This window comes from Thalassophryne amazonica, chromosome 6, assembly GCF_902500255.1.
Source record: "Thalassophryne amazonica chromosome 6, fThaAma1.1, whole genome shotgun sequence".
Taxonomy (NCBI): domain Eukaryota; kingdom Metazoa; phylum Chordata; class Actinopteri; order Batrachoidiformes; family Batrachoididae; genus Thalassophryne; species Thalassophryne amazonica.
In genome coordinates this window covers 54,591,651-54,615,215 of record NC_047108.1, presented here as the reverse complement: position 1 = coordinate 54,615,215, position 23,565 = coordinate 54,591,651, and positions in this window count along the sequence as shown.

The following is a 23,565-nucleotide window of genomic DNA, read 5'->3' as shown; positions in this document are numbered from 1 at the left end:
GATGCTCGCATTACAGAGCTTGCAGCGAAAGCCGTTCTGCTTCCTGCTGCTCCAGCTGCGGCACTATCGATACCGATGCAGATAACTCCGTCACCCAAGGGGAGGCGGAGTGCGGCGGATTATTGCGTGGATTTCCGAATTTTTTCTGCTCAGTCCGGTTGGGATGCTGCAGCTTTGAGAGGAATGTTTGTGGATGGTTTGAACGATTCATTAAAAGACGAGCTAGCAGTCCGTGATGAACCAAAAGATTTAGATGAGCTAATATCTTTGGCTATTCGTCTAGATGATCGGATAAAGGAGCGTGGACACGAGAGAGGGCGGACATCAGAGCGGGTCTTTTCGTCTTGGGGCTTTCCCCGACACAGATCAGGGCTGCCTCTTCTTCGCCCCACTGAGACTCCTCCGACGGGACCTCTGGCTCCTCTTGCGGATGAGCCCATGCAGCTCAGACAAGCTGAAGCCGCCATATTGCCCCGGTCACATAAGCGTCAAGACAGATAACAATGACCTATCTCCAGGTGTTCTTAGACAGGCATAATAATGGACACAACGAAAAAAAACAAACAAACAAAAAAAAGGAGGCAGTTTTTTGGTTGTTTAGTTATTTGGGCTGTTTTTGTTTTTTTGTAAGGGGTTATAAAGTGTTTGGGGATTTAGAGGCGGTTCTGGTGGAGTGAACGACTGGCGGTTCGGAGCTCGGCTTGACTCAGGTAATCATTATTTGAATTTAGGTCATTTTTGTTTGAGGATTGGATCGTTTTGTTTTGTTGTTTTAATTTCCCTGTTTCCCTAACCCCAACCTCACATGCTCTAAGACCGTTTGTCTTTTGGGTTGTGGAGTGGTGCAGGTTGGTTACGCTGAGCGTTTCTCAGAAAACCTCTGCACCTAGGGGGGGGGTTGTCAGGGGTGTTTTTTTGTGTTTGGTTGATCCCTGGTTCCACTCCAGCTCCGGTGGGCCTTTGACCGTTCGTCATTGGTGTTACCGGGGTGTGGTGCAGCGGGAACGTACCTCAGTCGGAGTGGTGGGCCGATCTGTGCCGTTCGCCATTTTGGTAGTTCCACCCCTCCCGATGGGCTGGTGGTATGGTCGGTTTGGGGCACCGGACGTATTTCCGGTTTTCCGCTGCGCTTAGGGGATGGGACTGGGTTAGTTTTTCCTGTTTTCTTCCCCAGCTTGGTAGTTTTGTGCCGTTCGCCAAAATTGAGCTGACGATAGGCTCTGGGAGTGATCTGGGGTCTTTCGGTGTGCTGGGGGGGGGGGGTAACAGGGTTTGCCGGTTGTTTTATTTGCCCCCGGGGTGGTTTAATGAAGTCCGCCGGGGGTTGGATTTTGTGTTTTTTATGTTTCCTTCCAGGTTCCACCGCCAGGGTTGATGGGACGGTCCTCTGGGGGGGAATTGGCTTGTGGGGCCGACTAGCCAACCCTTACCAAAAAGTAGTACATACAAGTATGTTTCAAGTATACTTCCAGTTTACTTTTTATATACTTATCAGTACTATTTTTTGGTAAGGGAAGTGTGGCCGGGTCTGGGGTTCCTGGGTTGTGGGGAAGTTGCCTCCTGGGGTTGATAGTACAGTCCTCTGGGGGGCGCTGTTGCTCCATGTGTACCTGGGGACCTCTGTGGGATTCCGGCTTTGGCTGTTTCTCCTGGAACTGGCAGTAAAGGTCTTCTGGGGGGTGTTGGGCTCTGCAAGTCGTTCTGGTGGGGTTGTTTGTTATTTTTCTTTGTGAATTTATGTTTGTATTGTGTTGTTGGGGCTGTGTTGGGTTGTTGGATTTGGGTGTTTTTCTTTTCTTCCTGGGGTTGGATGGGATGGTCCCCTGGGGAGGGTTTGGGTGGGTTTTGTGTTTTTTCTTGTATGTTGGGTTGTATATGGGACTTTTTGGGGTTTTTTGTTGATGCCAGCCGGCCTTCCAGCCGCGGTGCCCTGTCCTGCTGTCTGCGGTGGACCTTGGGAGCGTTACGCCGTCTGCTTCCTGACGAGGACCCCGGAGGGAGGTGCTGTTCTCGGGCCTGGTCTATTCGGTCGCCGGGAGGCTTCCCGTTGATGGGGGGGTACTGTTGTGTGTTGGGGGGTTTGGCTGGACATTTTGGTGTTGTGTTCTTTTCTTTGCTCTCCAGGTGGTATGCAAACTGGTTTTTTGTCTGTGGAGAAGGTGCTGGCAAAAGAGTCCTTCACCCTCATCAGCATTATTGGCTGCACTTGTGGAGGATGTTCACGTGCAGACCTAAAGACTTGCAGCACCTGTGGATGATGCTCACGTGCAAACTTAAAGACTTTCAGCTGAAGCAGATAATGAGATGGCGTTCTGCATTTAAGCCATGAGTGATTCGAGCAGAATTGCCGGGAACTCGACCTTGTGACGTTCGTTTGTGAGACGCTGAGGACCGCGCCTGGGTTTGACACATCGTGCCTGTGAAGGACGACGGGTGAGGGACACATGCTGTCAGCACACATCAGAGGTGCTTGATTGTCTGAATAAGTGTTAACAGTAATTTGGTATTTTGTTACGCAGTATATTTGAACATTGATGAGAATTGTGCAGCTCGCTTCTCACTGCCGTGGTGTACGGACTGATGATCCTCCACCTGTTGTGAGAAGCTGCTCATTTACATAAAGCTTAAATTCAGACCTGAATGTGTTGCTGATAGTGTGTGCCTTTGAAGGATATTTGTTGTAGCTGTTGACTTACCTCACCTTTTCCATCCTTCACAGAGTCAGTTTGTCGTATCCACCTGGGGGGTGTTCGGCGGTGAGTCTGGGTCCAGAAGCGTCGGGCTTCGATCCATTTGGGCGCTGGAGAGCGCGCCGTCCTTCACCTCGCCAGACAAACCGCACATTTATGTTGTACACAATTATTGCACAGAAGGGAAATAAATTTTTTTGTTTTTGGAACCGCTTTCTGGTTATTTTAGTGCTGGGTTCAGTCAGACGCTGGTCCGCTCCTCAACTCGCGTCTGCACATAACACTATGAAGGCAGGGCATCATCTGGCTACTGTTTGACTACTATTAAATGCCTTCTGAATATTCATACACTAGATGGACTGCTACATACTGCTTTTTGCCTGAGATAAATTAAGCTAGTAGGAATATTTGGATGTTGCCTGAGACAGAAAGTTCCCACGTCTTGCTAGGAAGTGTTGTTTAGCAAGTGGGGTGTTTTGGAGATGTTGACATTTTATACTAGTTCTCCCGCCTTTAATAACCACTGCAGTTAGTGATGTCCAATGTTCCTTTCATTTTCAAACTCTTTAAATATTCTTGCATGCATGAATGTTTGTGGCAAAAAGCAGCCATGAAACAGCAGATGGAGAAAAAAAAGAATCTATTCAAGGAAACATTTCTTTTTCTTTTGTTATTCTCTGCTGAATTAAACATCCACTGGGTCCTTTTTATTATGATGGGTGCCAACACGGATAGAATCACACCAGTGTTTTCTTGTAAACACTTCATCTGGCTCCATAGAGGAATGCACCATAGAAATAGAGAAAGCAGGGAAATGTTTGGCTGACAAAAACCACAATGCACATCTTCTCCACACAGCACAAACTGAAACCAGATGCTGAATGCATATGGTATAATAATGACAGGATCTTCGTTTAAAACTAATCGCAGCCATTCTGTTGCTTTCTTTTTAATGAGCTGAGTAACTTGTGCACTGTAGAGATCTGGCCCAAACCCTGTTTAGAACGAGGAACTGATGAGTCTGCAATCAGACCCAGTCTCCTCTATAGTTAAAGGCACTCTGAGTCCAAATTTACACATTAACGCAGTGACTTACAACTGTTTTCTATGTCAATATTTCATGACTTAATGTTGTCCTTTGCAGAGAAGGAAACAACACTCCTTCTGTGTTCTGAGCTTTTATGCCCCATTTTTCATTTTCAGTGTGGCTGCACACACGTTTAGTGCATGAGATTCAGGCTTTTAATGACTTCCTGGGCTGAGCCATCAGACCTTTATCTGTATGTGGTCAAAGTGTTGAACATGTAGAGTCATTCACTTATCTTGGCAGTGATATGCAGGTCTGGGTCCTCAGCCTTTGTGATTGAGAGGCGCGTGGGAAGAGCAAGGGAGTCATGAGGTCACTGGACAGAAGTGTTTGGTGATGGCGACATCTTTGCAGGCAAAGGAAAGTCCATGTCTTTAGGGTTCTGGTGCTGCCTGTCTTGCTCAGCCTAGTGTCACTTTTTTTTTCTTGCCCGTGACGAAATGAGTCAAATTTTTGTGACTGTTGTTTTTTTTTAACTCACTATTACTAATCCTACTCCTTCCCCCAACCCTAACCTTAACCACCCCGACCTCCCCGCTTCACTTTTAATTTCGTGCAGCCATCACGGAATTAATTAGAATGAATTTGTGCTGCTGTGATGAAAATGAGGTACTTTTCTTCACAATAGCATGAACCAATAGATTAATGTATATTTCGTGCTGCTGAATCACGACTTACCGTGAGACTGGGTTGGTCTGCTGTATGGTTGTGAGACTTGGATGCAAACCAGTGACTTAAGGTAACAACTGGATGTCTTTGATACAAAGGATCCTTCAAAGACACCTTGTACCAAACAAGCAGTTCCTAAGAGAGATTAAGGTGAGGAGTATCACTTGCATTCTGAGGGAGCGTCAACTGACATTTTGGACATGTGGCCTGTTTCTCTGTGCATGATCCAGTACTCAGGTGCCTGAGTGTTGAGGATCTCGCTGTCACCAATAGATGATTATTTTAGAAATGGGAATGGACCGCTTGTCTGACTGAGTTGTTGCCATCCAGGACCCAACACCCCTGATGTTGTGGATACAGCAAAGCACAGCACTAGCGCATGCTCCTCCAGCGTGGAAAAAGCGTGTCTGTCTGTCTGTCTGTCTGTCTGTCTGTCTGTCTGTCTGTCTGTCTATCTATCTATCTATCTATCTATCTATCTATCTATCTATCTATCTATCTATCTATCTATCTATCTATCTATCTATCTATCTATCTATCTATCTATCTATCTATCTATCTATCTATCTATCTATCTATCTATCTATCTATCTATCTATCTATCTATCTATCTATCTATCTATCTATCTATCTATCTATCTGTCTATACAGTAGTGTTCAGAATAATAGTAGTGCTATGTGAATAAAAAGATTAATCCAGGTTTTGAGTGTATTTCTTATTGTTACATGGGAAACAAGGTACCAGTAGATTCAGTAGATTCTCACAAATCCAACAAGACCAAGCATTCATGATATGCACACTCTTAAGGCTATGAAATTGGGCTATTAGTAAAAAAAAAGTAGAAAAGGGGGTGTTCACAATAATAGTAGTGTGGCATTCAGTCAGTGAGTTTGTCAATTTTGTGGAACAAACAGGTATGAATCAGGTGTCCCCTATTTAAGGATGAAGCCAGCACCTGTTGAACATGCTTTTCTCTTTGAAAGCCTGAGGAAAATGGGACGTTCAAGACATTGTTCAAAAGAACAGCGTAGTTTGATTAAAAAGTTGATTGGAGAGGGGAAAACTTATACGCAGGTGCAAAAAATTATAGATTGTTCATCTACAATGATCTCCAATGCTTTAAAATGGACAAAAAAACAGAGACGCATGGAACAAAATGGAAAACAACCATCAAAATGGATAGAAGAATAACCAGAATGGTAAAGGCTCACCCATTGATCAGCTCCAGGATGATCAAAGACAGTCTGGAGTTACCTGTAAGTGCTGTGACAGTTAGACGCCTGTGTGAAGCTAATTTATTTGCAAGAATCCCCCGCAAAGTCCCTTTGTTAAATAAAAGACATGTGCAGAAGAGGTTACAATTTGCCAAAGAACACATCAACTGGCCTAAAGAGAAATGGAGGAATATTTTGTGGACTGATGAGAGTAAAATTGTTCTTTTTGGGTCGAAGGGCTGCAGACAGTTTGTGAGACGACCACCAAACTCTGAATTCAAGCCACTGTTCACAGTGAAGACAGTGAAGCATGTGGTGCAAGCATCATGATATGGGTGTGTTTCTCCTACTATGTTGTTGGGCCTATATATCGCATACCAGGTATCATGGATCAGTTTGGATATGTCAAAATACTTGCAGAGGTCATGTTGCCTTATGCTGAAGAGGACATGCCCTTGAAATGGGTTTTTCAACAAGACAATGACCCCAAGCACAATAGTAAACAAGCAAAATCCTGGTTCCAAACCAACAAAATGAATGCCTCACAGATGTGAAGAAATCATGAAAAACTGTGGGTATGCAACTAAATACTGGTTTAGTGATTCACAGGATTGCTAAAAAAGCAGTTTGAACATAATAGTTTTGAGTTTGTAGCGTCAACAGGAGATGCTACTATTATTGTGAACACCCCGTTTCTACTTTTTTTAACTAATAGCCCAATTTCATAGCCTTAAGAGTGTACATATATCATGAATGCTTGGTCTTGTTGGATTTGTGAGAATCTACTGAATCTACTGGTACCTTGTTTCCCATGTAACTATAAGAAATATGGATTAATGGATGGATTAATCTTATGGATTAATGGATTAATCTTTTTAGTCACATAGCACTACTATTATTCTGAACACTACTGTATATATATATATATATATATATATATATATATATATATATATATATATATATATATATATATATATATATATATATATATATATATATATATATACATATAGATAGATAGATTAAAAACCCCAATTCCAATGAAGTTGGGACATTGCAAAAAATGTAAATAAAAACAGAATGCAATGATTTGCAAATCTTCTTCAACCTATATTCAACTGAATACACCACAAAGACAATATATTTAATGTTCAAACTGATAAACTTTATTGTTTTTGTACAAATATTTGCTCATTTTGAAATGGATGCCTGTAACACTTTTCAAAAAAGCTGGGACAGTGGTATATTTATCACTGTGTTACATCACCTTTCCTTCTAACAACACTCAGTAAGGATTTGGGAACTGAGGACACTAATTGTTGAAGCTTTGAAGGTGGAATTCTTTCCCATTCTTGCTTGATGTACGACTTCAGTCCGGGGTCTCCGTTGTTGTAGTTTGCACTTCATAATGTGCCACACATTTTCAATGGGCAACAGGTCTGGTCTGCAGGCAGGCCAACCTAGCACCCACACTCTTTTACTACGAAGTCATGCTATTGTAACACGTGTAGAATGTGGCTTGACATTGTCTTGCTGAAATAAGCAGGGACGTCCCTGAAAAACATGTTGCTTGGATGGCAGCATGTGTTGCTCCAAAACCTGGATGTACCTTTCAGCATTGATGGTGCCATCACAGATGTATAAGTTGCCCATGCTATGGGCACTAACACACCCCCATAACATCATAGATGCTGGATTTTTAACTTTACACTGGTAACAATCTGGATGGTCTTTTTCCTCTTTTGTTTGAAGGACATGACATCCATGATTTCCATGATTTTTTATTATGGACTGTAGCTGATGGAACGCCAGAATTCTTTGCAATTGAATGTTGAGAAACATTGTTCTTAAACTGTTGGATTATTTTTTTATGCAGTTGTTCACAAAGTGGTGATCCTCACCCCATCTTTGCTTGTGAATTGCTGAGCCTTTTGGGGATGCTCCTTTTATATCCAATCATGACACTCACCTGTTTCCAATTAGGTGTTCTTTGAGCATTCATCAACTTTCCCAGTCTTTTGTTGTGCCGTCCCAACTTTTATGAAATGCATCCATTTCAAAATGAGGAAATATTTGCACAAAAATAACAAAGTTTATCAGTCTGTTTATCTTTTTTTATTTACATTTTACAAAACCTCCCAACTTAATTGGAATTGGGGTTGTATATATACCAGCACCTACAACTTTTAAAAACATTTAGATCGCGATTAATCGCATGTTATTCTGTTTTGTTTTGACATCAGTGACTTGGTCGGTAAACGTAAGTGTAAGTGTTTTTGAGAGCAATAACTAGGTTCGATGTCTGTGTCTTTGAAAACATTTTTGTATAGTTTAAGGAGCACCAGACCACATTTATTCATTTTTTTTAAAGAATGAAAAGGAAAGTAATGATTAGAGCATCAACTGTTATGTGCACAGATTATAACTTGCTCTCCTACTGTGAGGAATAAAAGAGGAAAAAGGCTCGTTAATGTTTCCTGCTCTGCCACACATGTAGGTAAAACACGTTAAATACTTTTCATACCAAATAATTTTCTTTACCTCTATCTGATGCACCACCACTCACAGCCTCATTAGTGAAGTGAAGCAGAGAAGGATTTTCATCCAGCAAAACAGATCAAATGTAGGCTTGCATCTTTTGTGGCAAACTGTAGCTGAAATTTCACATCTTTTTAAGAAAATTCTACTCTGTGCCACTCTGCCATGGGGCCGAAGAACTGTCAATGCAAAATTCAAAGCCTGCACTATGCACAATTTCTCCAGTTGCAGACACAGAAGCCTATAACTTCTTCAGGGTTGTCTTGGTGGCTTTCCTCAGTTGTGTCCTTCTTGCTCAGTCCCTTAATGCCCCGTCACACTTAGCATGAATGAGCGCAAATGAGGCAGAATTAGCCCAAATGGGAAAAACAGCCAGAATTCAAGCTGTTGTCATATGGGACAGACATTTGCACAGCTATGTACAAATGCAGTATGAATAATCAGAATGTGTGTTGAAGCCGCCTCGAATGAGTCATGCAGCAGTTCCCAAATCCAGGTCGACTTCCCAGAGTGCAGGTCAAATGCAGACACAACACAGCATGTAACACGAAAAAATAAAAACAGAATAAAATAAAAAAGACGAAGAATAAACAGTGGTGTGTGTGCATGTCACTACATTCAAGCTGGCCGCACGATTTTGCCCCAGGTTTCTGGATGCAGCTCAACTTCGCCCGACTGTAGTTCGAATATCCATTCATGCAGCATTCAGTCTCACTCATGCACGAGTGTGATAGGGAGGACGGTTGAGACATTCTGCCAGGAGTCAATGTGCATAAACAATTCATACAGTCCCTTGAACGCAATCCGAATGCTTCAAATTGCATACGAATTGCTGTACAATTATTACGACTGCAGCCAGATTGTGATACGACTGCAACTTGACCCCCGTTTAATTGTTTTCCCACACGAACGCAACAGGAATTTAGAGTGCATGTGCTTTGGCGCATGGATGTGTCGACTGCTGTAAGAATGCAGCTCGAATTTGCATGCGAATCATCATTCATACGGCATTCGGGCTAATTCATACTCTAGTGTGATGGGGGTATTAGTTTTTACCATAGAGTACTTTACTCTTTCTTCATAATTAGTGAAACTAAATCCCTAGATGTAACCAGTGACTTAGAAATGTTCATGCATCCATCCCCTGCGTTGTATAAAGAAAACTGGTTCAGATTTACTGTAAGTTCATCAAAGTGTGCCAATAATTGTGTCTCTGCTTTTGGTTTCACTTTATGAAAACATTTTGTTTTGTTCTTGCTGACATATAACTTTGGACATTTTTAATTTTGATTAAACAAAATGTATTTGTTTGCATTTTTTTTCTGACCATACTGTATATAAAATATAGGGGTACCAACAATTTTGTCCATGTCTCTGTGTGTGTGTATATATATATATATATATATATATATATATATATATATATATATATATATATATATAAGACGTATACATACAGTACATTTGTTTACTGTTGTAATTTTCCTCACCGAATTAATAAAACATTATTTTATCTTCTCTTTTTGGATGAAATTCCACACACGCCTACCAGAGGAGTGTCACGCTTCACACACAACACAAAACAGAAGTCAAAGCAACTCAGTCATAAATGAGAGGACTTCAGGCCAATACTAATTGCACAATCACCTTTTCTTTCCTTCCCAACAAACTTTAGACAGAGAAACTCGTCCAAATCTATTTCAGCATCTAATTTGTCATGCAGTGGTTTGCCAGGAAATTAGGTTGGGATAATGTGTACAACCATTCACTTCACACATAAAATCTTATTCATTCATGCTGTTAACCATGATTGAGCTATTCAGTGGCAGAAATCAAGGCCAAATGACCTAAAACACTGTTACTAGTTTAGATGTGTTTGTTTGTCTATATTTGGCTTTGTGACAGACTGGCGTCCTGTCCAGTGTGTACTCTACCTCACGCCCTGTGACTGCTAGGATAGGCTCCAGCCCCCCGTGACACTTAACTGGAGTAATCGGGTGTAGAAAATGGATGGATGGACTGTTAGTAGTTTAAATTACAACCCCAATTCCAATGAAGTTGGGACATTGTGTAAAATGTAAATTAAAACAGAATACAATGATTTGCACATCCTTTTCAACCTATATTAAATTGAACACACCACAAAGACAAGATATTTAATGTTCAAACTGATAAACTTTATTGTTTTTGTGCTCATTTTGAAACGGATGCCTGCAACACATTTCAAAAAAGCTGGGACAGTGGTATGTTTACCACTGTGTTACATCACCTTTCCTTCTAACAACACTCAATAAGCATTTGGGAACTGAGAACACAAATTGTGAGTATCATGATTGGGTATAAAAGGAGCATCCCCAAAAGTCTCAGCCGTTCACAAGCAAAGATGGGGTGAGGATCACCACTTTGTGAACAACTGCGTGAAAGAAATAGTCCAACAGTTTAAGAACAATGTTTCTCAACGTTCAATTGCAAGGAAATTAGGGATTCCATTATCTACAGTCTATAATATAATCAGAAGATTCAGAAAATCTGGAGAACTTTCTACACGTAAGCGACAAGGCCGAAAACCAACATTGAATGCCCGTGACCTTCAATTCCTCAGGCGGCACTGCATTAAAAACTGACATCATTGTGTAAAGGATCTTATCACGTGGGCTCAGTAACACTTCAGAAAACCATTGTCAGTTAACAATTCGTCGCTACATCTACAAGTGCAAGTTAAAACTCTACCATGCAAAGCGAAAGCCATCCATCAACAACATCCAACAACGCCGCCACCTTCTCTGGGCCCGAGCTCATTTGAAATGGACAGACGTAAAGTGGAAAAGTGTGCTGTGGTCTGATGAATCCATTTCAAATTGTTTTTGGAAATCATGGATGTCGTGTCCTCCAGACAAAAGAGGAAAAAGACCATCCAGATTGTTACCAGCGCAAAGTTCAAATCCAGCATCTGTGATGTTATGGGGTGTGTTAGTGCCCATGGTATGGGCAACTTACACATCTGTGATGGCACCATCAATGCTGAAAGGTACATCCAGGTTTTGGAGCAACATATGGTGCCATCCAAGCAACGTCAGGGACATCCCTGTTTATTTCAGCACGACAATGCCAAGCCACATTCTGCACCTGTTACAACAGCATGGCTTTGTAGTAAAAGAGTGTGGGTACTAGACTGGCCTGCCTGCAGTCCAGACATGTCACCCACTGAAAATGTGTGGCACATTATGAAGCACAAAATACGACAACGGAGACCCCGCACTGTTGAACAACTGAAGTCGTACATCAAGCAAGAATGGAAAAGAATTCTACCTACAAATCTTCAACAATTAGTGTCCTCAGTTCCCAAATGCTTATTGAGTGTCCTTAGAAAGGTGATGTAACACAGTGGTAAACATACCACTGTCCCAGCTTTTTGAAATGTGTTTGTTATGGTTCAGGTGTGAGTGGACGACAAACCCAGAAGCAGGGAGCAGAGAGTGAGATGTCAGACACGGATTTATTACCACAGAGGATTGTACAGAGTGTTCAAAACGTGCAATGCAGCCTAGCTGTGTGGAAGCCGGCCCGCTCAGTGGTGGAACCGGGAGTAACACAGCCCCGATAACTTCAGTCCTGGTGAATGGATCCGGAGCCAGGTGGCCGCCTGCAAGCTGTCGATGCCGTCTGGAGGAGACACACAGATGAGTGAGTGCTGAGCTTAATTGGATTTTCCAGAAAATAACCACAGTCAATATGCAACAGTTGTCTTAGCTGAATCCTGTGCGCTGGAAGGAGCTGAAGCTGAAAAAAGGCTGTGGCAAAACACCACTCGTGAAAAAATCTTTGACAGACTGCAGGTCAAAAAATAGCTGAGAGCTAAACAAGAAGCTTAGATTAATCCAGAAAATATACTGCGTAGGAAAGCACCAGAAAAGGCCAGTTACCATGGAAGGTTAGCTGAGTTTCTGGCGAGGATGGAGTGCAGAGCCCAGGTTTACATACAGATGTTGATGAGATATGGAACAGGTGTGTTGATCAGCTTGCGGCGCGCCACCTGTGCAGAGCAGAGAAGAAAAGCAGCAGCAGCAGAAAACAGCAGAGCAGGCAGCCCATGACAGTGTTACAGGCATCCATTTCAAAATGAGCCAACATTTGCACAAAAACAATACATTTTATCAGTTTGAACATTAAATATCTTTTCTTTGTGGTGTATTCAATTGAATATAGGTTGAAAAGGATTTACAAATCATTGTATCCTGTCTTTATTTACATTTTACACAACGTCCCACCTTCATTGGAATTGGGGTTGTAGATTAACCAAGTTAAAGGAAACTCTCAGCTGAAAAGTGATGAGAGAACATGTCCATTCACATATGGTGGGATTCCAGTTTCCCTGTGCTCTATTTGAACATGATTAATAGTTTCACTGTGAGTGTTTTTATGGAAATGTGAAAGAGTTTCCTTTGTTTCATCAGTGGGGTGGATCTCCTCTGGCCTGGACCGGGTCCGGCTCTGTTCCTGGCTGGATGACAGTGTCAGTGACCTTGTGGAAACACTGGCGAGCCTGCCATCAGACCACATGCACATATACGACTGTAGATATGCACACAGTACACACATTATAGTGGAGGACCTAGCTGAGACATGTACACACATCATTTAGGAGAAGATAACTGTTCTAAACTAATATGACCCCAATTAACAATTTGAGATATGTGTCAAAATCTCTATCCAGGACAACCCGAAAATGCCCACGCCCTTTTTAATCCCAAGTGTTACTTCAAATAAAGCTGTATTTCCTAAACAGCAGCAGCTATAGATTTTCCAAGGTATTCAAAACATTCAGAATGACCAATACATGTTTGGGAGGGTCAAAGAAAAGTGTAACATTTCTATTATTATATTTTAAGAGAAAATGACTAAAATAAGTGGGTCAACATATTACTGTACATCAAAACAAAATGAACATTTGCCAAATATGAAATTTTATTTTCAGTCATATTGTTATCAATGGAATATTGATTTAAAGTGAAAAATACAAAACAAAACTTATTTCTTTAGCAGACAGCAGTATCTAGAGATCTTAAATGTTTTCAAGATTATCTGGGAAATTTCCCAACAGCCAATAGCCCAGAAAGTTTAAATTACGAAATATGTGGCGATTCCGGACTGTATGTAGGTAATTTGACCGAATGTCTTCTAGTGGTTTTCTCTTAAAATATCAAAATTAGAAATTTGACACTCCTCTGTGATCCTTCTAAACATGCACTGGTCATTCTAAGCATAATGAGTACCTTGGAAAATCTGTAGCTGCTGCAGTTTAGACAGTACAGCTGTACTGTATTTGAAGTAACAGGAAAAAAAAAAAAAACAGGCATGGTCATTTTCAGGCTTTTTGCCCTGGTTTCGCAAACCAAATGATCCACCCCTAAGAACTGGTCCACCCTGCTTCCACTGCGCATGGGTCATTTCGGAGCTCTGAGACAGAGTCTCTTCACCCAAAGTGATCAAATGGATTAATGGGATTATTAACCATCAGATAACAAGGTAAAACCTTTTAAATCATTCTAAAGTCAGTTTTAAGCAGAAATGAGGTGATACTTGGTGACACTTTGAAATGACTGAAGCACAGCCCGTGTAGCTGCGGTGCTCTGATCCCTTCCTCTGTCTTTTATGATGAAATAATGCTCAATTTATGCGGAAATGATTGTTGTACAAAATCTTTAGATATCTGTCACTGAGACAGATGATGACTGGAGTGCAGTTTTAAGCAGAAACAAGGTGATAATCAGTGAACTGTGGCTAATGATGTATGCGCAATGAAGGCAGGGCGCACCAATTTTTAGGGTGGACTGTTCGGTCTGCGACACTGGATTGAGATTTTGGCACATATCACAAGTTGTTCATTGTGGTCATATTAGTCTAGAACAATTGAGTTATCCTCTCTTAAATGATGTGCAATGTGCATACATGTCTCAGCTAGGTTCTAGGCTGTTACCATTATGTACATGCACAGACTTTCTCTTGTTCATACACGTGCAAATTTCACACAATAAAATAAGCATCGCAGTCTTGTTAACACACCAAGACCCCTGGGAAAGCAGTTGCCAAGTTGAAATATAGTAAAAAAACAACAACTAAAATATTTACACCTATACTAAGGATATGTTGTCTCAACTCCTAACACTGCAACACACTTATATCACAGTTACAGCAAATAAGTTGTTAACCTTCTGCTGAAAGCCACATTTTAAACACATAAAAGCAACAGTTTATTTTATTGTTCCCATTGAGATCAAGACCTCTGTTGCAAGGGAGACCTGAACAATTATAAAATTTCCAATTCACCTAACCTGCACGACTTTAAATGTGGGAAGAAGCAGGAGAACCCGGAGGAAACCCACGCAAACATGAGGAGAACATGCAAACTCCACACAGAAAGGCCACAAGTGGGAATTGATCCCATGACCTTCTTGCTGAGAGGCAACAGTGCTAACCACTAATTCACCATGCTGCAGAATGCAATACAATACAAAATATAAAACAGCTTTCTGCATTCACTAACTATCAAAACATGGCAAAGCAATCTCAAACCTGTGGCATGCTTTTACTCAAACAGTTAATGGCATTATAAGTGGCACTGCTTTTCATGTTTCTCTTCTATCTGCATTTACCAGATGATGGTACATACTGAGCAGTGATTCATGCAGATTAAGTCTTTGAGATCCAAAGATACCATGATGTATGTTTCTGTGTAGTTTTGACATTGTCCAAAACTAACTACTGGAAGATTATGCACCCGTCACCAGTCGAATACATTGACACTTGACAATAAAGCCATGCAAATCAAACCATCTTTAAAAAATGTCTTGACTAACTGATATTGAGCTACAGGTTTAAAAAGTTGAGGGTTTTATTTTTCATCAAAAAATATGTCAAAGACAGTGTAATCCTGCCCTATTATGTTTTACTAACTTTGTTTCTTTTGAACTTCATCTCACAAGAATGCCAGTCATGAATATACTAGACAGTTCCCTTTTGTTCATCTTAAAATAAAAAAATATTTAGCAATCTGGTGAACAATTGAGCTGAGAACTCTAAACAAAGCTGCTTGTGTGCCTTCCACAGGCAGAACACGTTATAATTATTTACTTGTTTGCTAAAATACCATGGGAAAAACATAAAATGAAATGTGTTAAATAGGAATTATTCAGAATGAAGTGCAAGGCCTATACCTGCAACTGAAATATATTTTTGATTTACCATAATCATAAGACAACATAAGGGGTCAAAGCAAGAACTTATTTAAAATGAGGACACATGGCTGCGCGGGAGACACTGCTGCCCCCCCACATTCACATTGCCTCAATTCTGAGGTGATTGGATGGGAAGAAATTTCGTTGCTCTTGTAATGACAATAAATTTATCTAAACATCTAAACGTCTGGGTTTGAGGAGATTCTCATTTACAGTGAGAGTGGTACATACATGGAACATACTGTCATGGATTATACAGTACATTGGAGAAAAAGTGCTTATATATAATATAGACAGCATTATATAAATCAATAAATTATACTGCTTTTTTAGTACTGAGCTGTCTTCCATGTATATTAGATCTAGATAAAGAAGCACCTTGCACCTGCATCCAGTAACTTAGCTTTAGTGGTTCATTTCATTTCATTTTGTGCTTACGGCCATTAACACATGCAAAATGTTCATTTACATATTGCTGTCTAAGACACATTACCACTCGCTATCAATTGCACATTTACTCTTTGTAAATCACAAGCAAAACAATCTCCACCCCAATTTGCAAAAATTTGTATTGGCAACACAATTTAACACTCATTATGTGGGACAAAGTATCAAATAAATACATTTGTCACCTTAGATTACTGTTGGTGTCCAAGTCTCACAACCATACCACAAGACAGGAAACATCAGATTTGGACCTTCATTCTCTTGCAAATGTTTTGGCATTATTAAAGACCTCTGTCCATGGATGTTGTGACTCCATTAGCTCCATAAAGCTGGCAACCCAGAAATATGAATATCACTGCTGAAACAAGACAATATCTGTACACGTTCGACACGTTTGCTGCATACAATAACACTTTGGATGGCCAAGTCCACAGTCATTGAAAGCCTGAGTCTTAGTCAGTATCAAGGATAATTGCAAACCCCAACACTGATTACTCGGTAACCTTCTCAAGTGCTGCAATGAGAGTATCCATTGATTCCGCAAAGATCACAATCATCTGGAAAGTCCAGCCCATTAACGCCCAGGAAACATAAACAGTAAACAGTGCTGGAGCCAGAACACCTCCCTTGTGAATGCCGGTCTTCACTGACAAAATTCAGTCTTTCTACCTCTGCTCCACTCAGTGCTCCCAGTGTCTGTTAACAGACTGGCTATGATATCCAGCAACATCTTGGTGATCCCACAAATTCTCAGGATGTCCCAGATGTTTGGCCCCTTCAATAAAATCAAGATACAAATGGGGGAAAAATACCTCTGGGTTTCAACTTAAAAACTGAATGCTATACATTAATAAGAATGGACCACTGATCTGTATTTCTAAATTTTATGAATACAAACCTGTAGCGCAGAGGTGCAGCACACCTAAAGCTGGTGATGTGATGTCATTGAATAAGCAACTAGTGTGACGCAACAATACAAATGAGCTGAAGGCTGCTATCAAAGCAACCTTGGCTTCCAAAACACCTTGGCAGTGTGATATGTTGTACTTAATTCAAAAGAAGCCTTGACTAACTTTTAACAGCATAGTAAGTAAGTCACTTTACCACCCCTGCCAAAACCATAATTATCAAAATTAAAATTAAAAGAGCTTGAAACAGTTATATGTGGTTGCAGCATGTGGAAAATGTATAGGGGACTTGATCTCCAGGAGCAGGGCTGGTGACCCCTGTCCTAATGCATAGTGTAGGCTCATTTGTCATGAAATAATAAATTATTTATTTATTTATTTATTTATTTGGTAAAAGCAAAAAACATAAAAAATATGGTGCTTTTTTGCAATAAAATTCAAATTAATTATTTAAAAATCGTACAAATGTGATTTTCTGATTTTTATTATAGATTCTGTCTCTCAAAGTTGAAGTGTACCTATGATAAAAATTACAGACCTTTCCATTCTTTGTAGGTGGGAAAACTTGCAAAATCGACAGTGGATCAAATACTTATTTGCCTCACTGTATATTAACCAACCTTGGGGATGTCTTCATTTAACAAGAAGTCAAAAACTGTGGTTTTTGGACTTTGCTTTTTTTTGTCAGCTAAGCAGCAAACAAACAGATTGTACAAGCTACTAGCATGTTTCCCGTGGGGATCCATGGGCTCTAGATTGGGTAGTGTTTATAAACTAGGTAGCTGTCATTTTTCAAGGGTGGTAATAAATTATACAGTCTCCATAATGAGTTAAAATGGCATGTGAGTCCAGAATGTTTTTAGAACCTTAGACCTCAACAGTTTTTAGACTAAGAACTCAACCCTTTTATAGCCTGTCCTGTGCACCAACAGCATTTCCTGTATATTCCTTTTGTGAATTGTTCTGTAATTTGTGTCTGTAGCATGTCCCAAGCAGAGGGTCACCCCTTTGAGTCTGGTCTGTTTGAGGTTTCTTCCTCAGAGGGACTTTTTCCTTACCACTGCTGCTCTGGGCGTTAGTAAGGATAGATCTTACTAGTTTGAAGCGCATTGAGGCAACTCTGTTGTGATTTGGTGCTATATAAATGAAAATAAATTGAAACTGAAAATTAAATCCTGTTAAATATGTAATTACATAGTATGATGATTCCACTGGTTTCCTTGTGTCAGAAAACCTATATTTAGATGGTTTGTTTATAATTATATCTTGTGTATTAGCAAAGATATTGCATTATTGCTAAATGGAGGCCATTTTGGACGCCATCTTGGATTTCAGACCCTTAGAATGTGAAGAAACAATGGCACCCTATTTTTTAAAGCTTATTATATCTTTCAAAATCAAGTGAGTTTTTGCTTTAAAAAAATACAAATGATCCTAGACCAGCAGGGTGCGATCTTGTAAAATTTAAGCAGCTGCAATGCATCATGTGTTTGTCAACTTGTGTGGAGATGGCCATTGTCATGCTGAAGAATTGCATCTTTTCCAGGATCATCCTCCTTCAAGCAAAGTGTCCATATATTGGTCAGAGCTGACCCTAATGCCATGTTGCAGAATTCTATTCAAATGATGCCATCGCACGCACACTTGATGCTGTGCATCTGCAGCTGTTTTGGGTTGCCCCCTATAGACCTGGGTTCATATGCACGTAGCAGCCTAAGGCTAAAAATAGCTCCTAGTGACATTATTCTAAGAAAAATCTTAGAATTTCTTGAATTCTTAGACATTTCCTAGAGTTTTCCCTTAGTAAGATGAAAGTTGTCCAAAAAGGACTTTAGGCCTTAAGAGAGCTCCTAAGGTGCCAAACTGGTAAGAGTAGTGAGGAGGACTTTTAAGAAGCCTAAGAGTGTTTTAAGCAGACAAGCTGGTGGAAAAGACAGAGAGGAAGCAGCTATTTGCCATATGTAGAATGACAGTGAGTCAGTAACACACTACCACCTTGATCTATGTAATTATTTTATGTTAATTTACTGTCTTAATGTATTTATAAATTGTTTAGGTTCTTGTTATCATATACACCATTAATAATAATATTTTTTATTATATCAGTATTGTTGGTATTTTATTTTATTATTGCTTCTATTTTGTCATGTGATTTTAAATGGACAACAGAAATGAATGTTTTCACTTTCTTGTCATGCATGTATTTTGAATATATTTACAATTATATTATGTACTTACATTGACATAATTAATAGACTCACGCATCCACGCACACCTTTAATATGTAGATAATCGGCATGCGAATGAGATATGTTCAAACATCTTCAAGCTGTGTAACAATTCATTCAAAATGAATTGTTACACAATTCACAAACATGAAATAATCAAAGACAAACGAGAGCTTTAGTCTTTTTGGCACTCTGCCACTAGAAGGCGCTCTTCTTTTTCAGATAAAACAACACAGGGATGGCATCAAACACGATACACTTTTGACTTATGGTGACAACATGGTGACACTTAACTCACTAAATCAATTGAACTACAAAACACAATAAATCAATACCACTAACAACACTGTTAAACTATCATGGACCACAATACCAACATTTAAAAACCCAAAACCCAGAACTCCCCTAATGCATTGCAACACAAAAATTTACAGGTTTAGTGAGCGTCCCAGCGATCGCTCTAAATTAATTATGCTGAGTATCATCATCATGACATTAAATTATTTTCATGATTACACATTTCTTAATGCAGTTATATCATCAGGTGATTTTACTGTTCATTCATATGTAGGACTGCAGACTGCATTTATTTTTTTTACTTCTGCTTCCCTTTCTGTGACAACCAATCACAACTCTTACAGGAACACGCCATACCTAGCAATGGGGTCAACCCCGCCTCCTCAATAAGATAGGAGTTTCTGTCAACTTCTTGCCCAGAGTTGCTCTCAGATACCTCTTGGGTCTCTCTTAGGCTGGGAGTCTGCAAGGATATTTTAGGCTAAGTTAGGAGCTCTTTAAGAGGACTTTGAGATGCACCAAACATATGGGCCCAGGTCATGCAGACTTGGCATGAGTTTTTGCCTTTCAAACGCCTTGCCCACCTCCTGACTGTACTGACATCAGTCAATCCTCATTCATCAATGAATGTCCACAGTCCCCAACTCTCAGCCATGAGGAATTCAGTAATAACACATTTTTTCAAAGGCATATTTCAAAGCCATTTTTCACTGACTACACGTTACATTGAAGGTGATTCTATGCATCCCTGAAATTGCAGGCAAAAACTGTTTGATGTAGAGGTACTCTATCAGTCAAGGAATATGCTCATACCAGTTTCACTTCAGTATGTTGCTTGTTATTGAAATAACCATGTTGGAGGAAGAACCTTTCTCCTACAATGTTTTGCTTTTATTTGTAAGTGTCAAATCAATTGAAATTTGATATCCAGTTAAAAACTCCTCAGAAGCCACAAACCACTCAGCCTTTCGGAATTACAGGTTTACTTTTCTTAGTAATTACACAAATATTTTTAAGAAACTTTAGTTTTATAGGTTTATTATGTTGAAACTTTTTATTGCACATCTAATTTTAATGGTTTATGCATTGGTAAATTTATGTTCTAAGCAAAGGTTTCTGGATTTGTTGAGCATAAAATAATGAACTGCAATTGGCATGGTGACTGCAGGAATGTCCACCAGAGCTGTTGTCCATGAATTGAATGTTCATTTCTCTACCATTAATCTACATGTTTGTTATGCACTATATGTAGATGGTGATGGAGTTAGGGGCCCTGATGAAACCTGAGGCTCAAATAATGTCATCCATCATTGTAACTTACAATAATTTCTGCTCCTTCTAGCCCAAGATGATGACCAGTAAACGTCAATTAGAACATTTTCAGCAAGTGGCTGCAACAAACCACAGGAGCTGCCTTACAAATCCATCACTGGTCCTACAGGTATGGTTCTGCACTTAAGTGAGATGGATCAAAGAAGTCAGAGAATACTGACGTCTTTGCTGTTACAACCAGTCACATAACAAAACAGGCTCCTGGTTTTGAATATATACAGGATGATATCAGAGATGGGATCACATACCCATAAACCAGCATGTCAGCTGCATGGCATACTATGGAAAAACAAATGTTTCACACGTGTTGTGTCTTAGTGAGCTTTCTGGGTAATCCTCCCAATAAAAACAAGCATGTAATCATGACGTGTAATGGAAGTTTCTTTTCACACACAAAAAGTGATTCAACTTATACCTCATTCCATACTGTTATAAACACTTTCGCAAAAATGCTTTCACATGCAGACTGACAACAAATGCAACAAATGGCTATGGAACAACTGTAGTTATACCATATTATACCAGTTGTAGTCTTACACACCTCTCTGCAGCTTCTCTCCCCCTGCCATCCCCTCATTACCCCATCCCCGTAGAGACGGTGCCTGCTCCCAGACTACCAATAACCAGCAAAAATCTATTTAAGCATAAAAATTCAAAAAGAAAAAATAATATAGCACCTTCAACTGCACCACAGACTAAAACAGTTAAATGTGGTCTATTAAACATTAGGTCTCTCTCTTCTAAGTCCCTGTTGGTAAATGATATAATAATTGATCAACATATTGATTTATTCTGCCTAACAGAAACCTGGTTACAGCAGGATGAATATGTTAGTTTAAATGAGTCAACACCCCCGAGTCACACTAACTGTCAGAATGCTCGTAGCACGGGCCGGGGTGGAGGATTAGCAGCAATCTTCCATTCCAGCTTATTAATTAATCCAAAACCCAGACAGAGCTTTAATTCATTTGAAAGCTTGTCTCTTAGTCTTGTCCATCCAAATTGGAAGTCCCAAAAACCAGTTTTATTTGTTATTATCTATCGTCCACCTGGTCGTTACTGTGAGTTTCTCTGTGAATTTTCAGACCTTTTGTCTGACTTAGTGCTTAGCTCAGATAAGATAATTATAGTGGGCGATTTTAACATCCACACAGATGCTGAGAATGACAGCCTCAACACTGCATTTAATCTATTATTAGACTCTATTGGCTTTGCTCAAAAAGTAAATGAGTCCACCCACCACTTTAATCATATCTTAGATCTTGTTCTGACTTATGGTATGGAAATAGAAGACTTAACAGTATTCCCTGATAACTCCCTTCTGTCTGATCATTTCTTAATAACATTTACATTTACTCTGATGGACTACCCAGCAGTGGGGAATAAGTTTCATTACACTAGAAGTCTTTCAGAAAGCGCTGTAACTAGGTTTAAGGATATGATTCCTTCTTTATGTTCTCTAATGCCATATACCAACACAGTGCAGAGTAGCTACCTAAACTCTGTAAGGGAGATAGAGTATCTCGTCAATAGTTTTACATCCTCATTGAAGACAACTTTGGATGCTGTAGCTCCTCTGAAAAAGAGAGCTTTAAATCAGAAGTGTCTGACTCCGTGGTATAACTCACAAACTCGTAGCTTAAAGCAGATAACCCGTAAGTTGGAGAGGAAATGGCGTCTCACTAATTTAGAAGATCTTCACTTAGCCTGGAAAAAGAGTCTGTTGCTCTATAAAAAAGCCCTTCGTAAAGCTAGGACATCTTTCTACTCATCACTAATTGAAGAAAATAAGAACAACCCCAGGTTTCTTTTCAGCACTGTAGCCAGGCTGACAAAGAGTCAGAGCTCTATTGAGCTGAGTATTCCATTAACTTTAACTAGTAATGACTTCATGACTTTCTTTGCTAACAAAATTTTAACTATTAGAGAAAAAATTACTCATAACCATCCCAAAGACGTATCGTTATCTTTGGCTGCTTTCAGTGATGCCGGTATTTGGTTAGACTCTTTCTCTCCGATTGTTCTGTCTGAGTTATTCTCATTAGTTACTTCATCCAAACCATCAACATGTTTATTAGACCCCATTCCTACCAGGCTGCTCAAGGAAGCCCTACCATTATTTAATGCTTCGATCTTAAATATGATCAATCTATCTTTGTTAGTTGGCTATGTACCACAGGCTTTTAAGGTGGCAGTAATTAAACCATTACTTAAAAAGCCATCACTTGACCCAGCTATCTTAGCTAATTATAGGCCAATCTCCAACCTTCCTTTTCTCTCAAAAATTCTTGAAAGGGTAGTTGTAAAACAGCTAACTGATCATCTGCAGAGGAATGGTCTATTTGAAGAGTTTCAGTCAGGTTTTAGAATTCATCATAGTACAGAAACAGCATTAGTGAAGGTTACAAATGATCTTCTTATGGCCTCGGACAGTGGACTCATCTCTGTGCTTGTTCTGTTAGATCTCAGTGCTGCTTTTGATACTGTTGACCATAAAATTTTATTACAGAGATTAGAGCATGCCATAGGTATTAAAGGCACTGCGCTGCGGTGGTTTGAATCATATTTGTCTAATAGATTACAATTTGTTCATGTAAATGGGGAATCTTCTTCACAGACTAAAGTTAATTATGGAGTTCCACAAGGTTCTGTGCTAGGACCAATTTTATTCACTTTATACATGCTTCCCTTAGGCAGTATTATTAGACGGTATTGCTTAAATTTTCATTGTTACGCAGATGATACCCAGCTTTATCTATCCATGAAGCCAGAGGACACACACCAATTAGCTAAACTGCAGGATTGTCTTACAGACATAAAGACATGGATGACCTCTAATTTCCTGCTTTTAAACTCAGATAAAACTGAAGTTATTGTACTTGGCCCCACAAATCTTAGAAACATGGTGTCTAACCA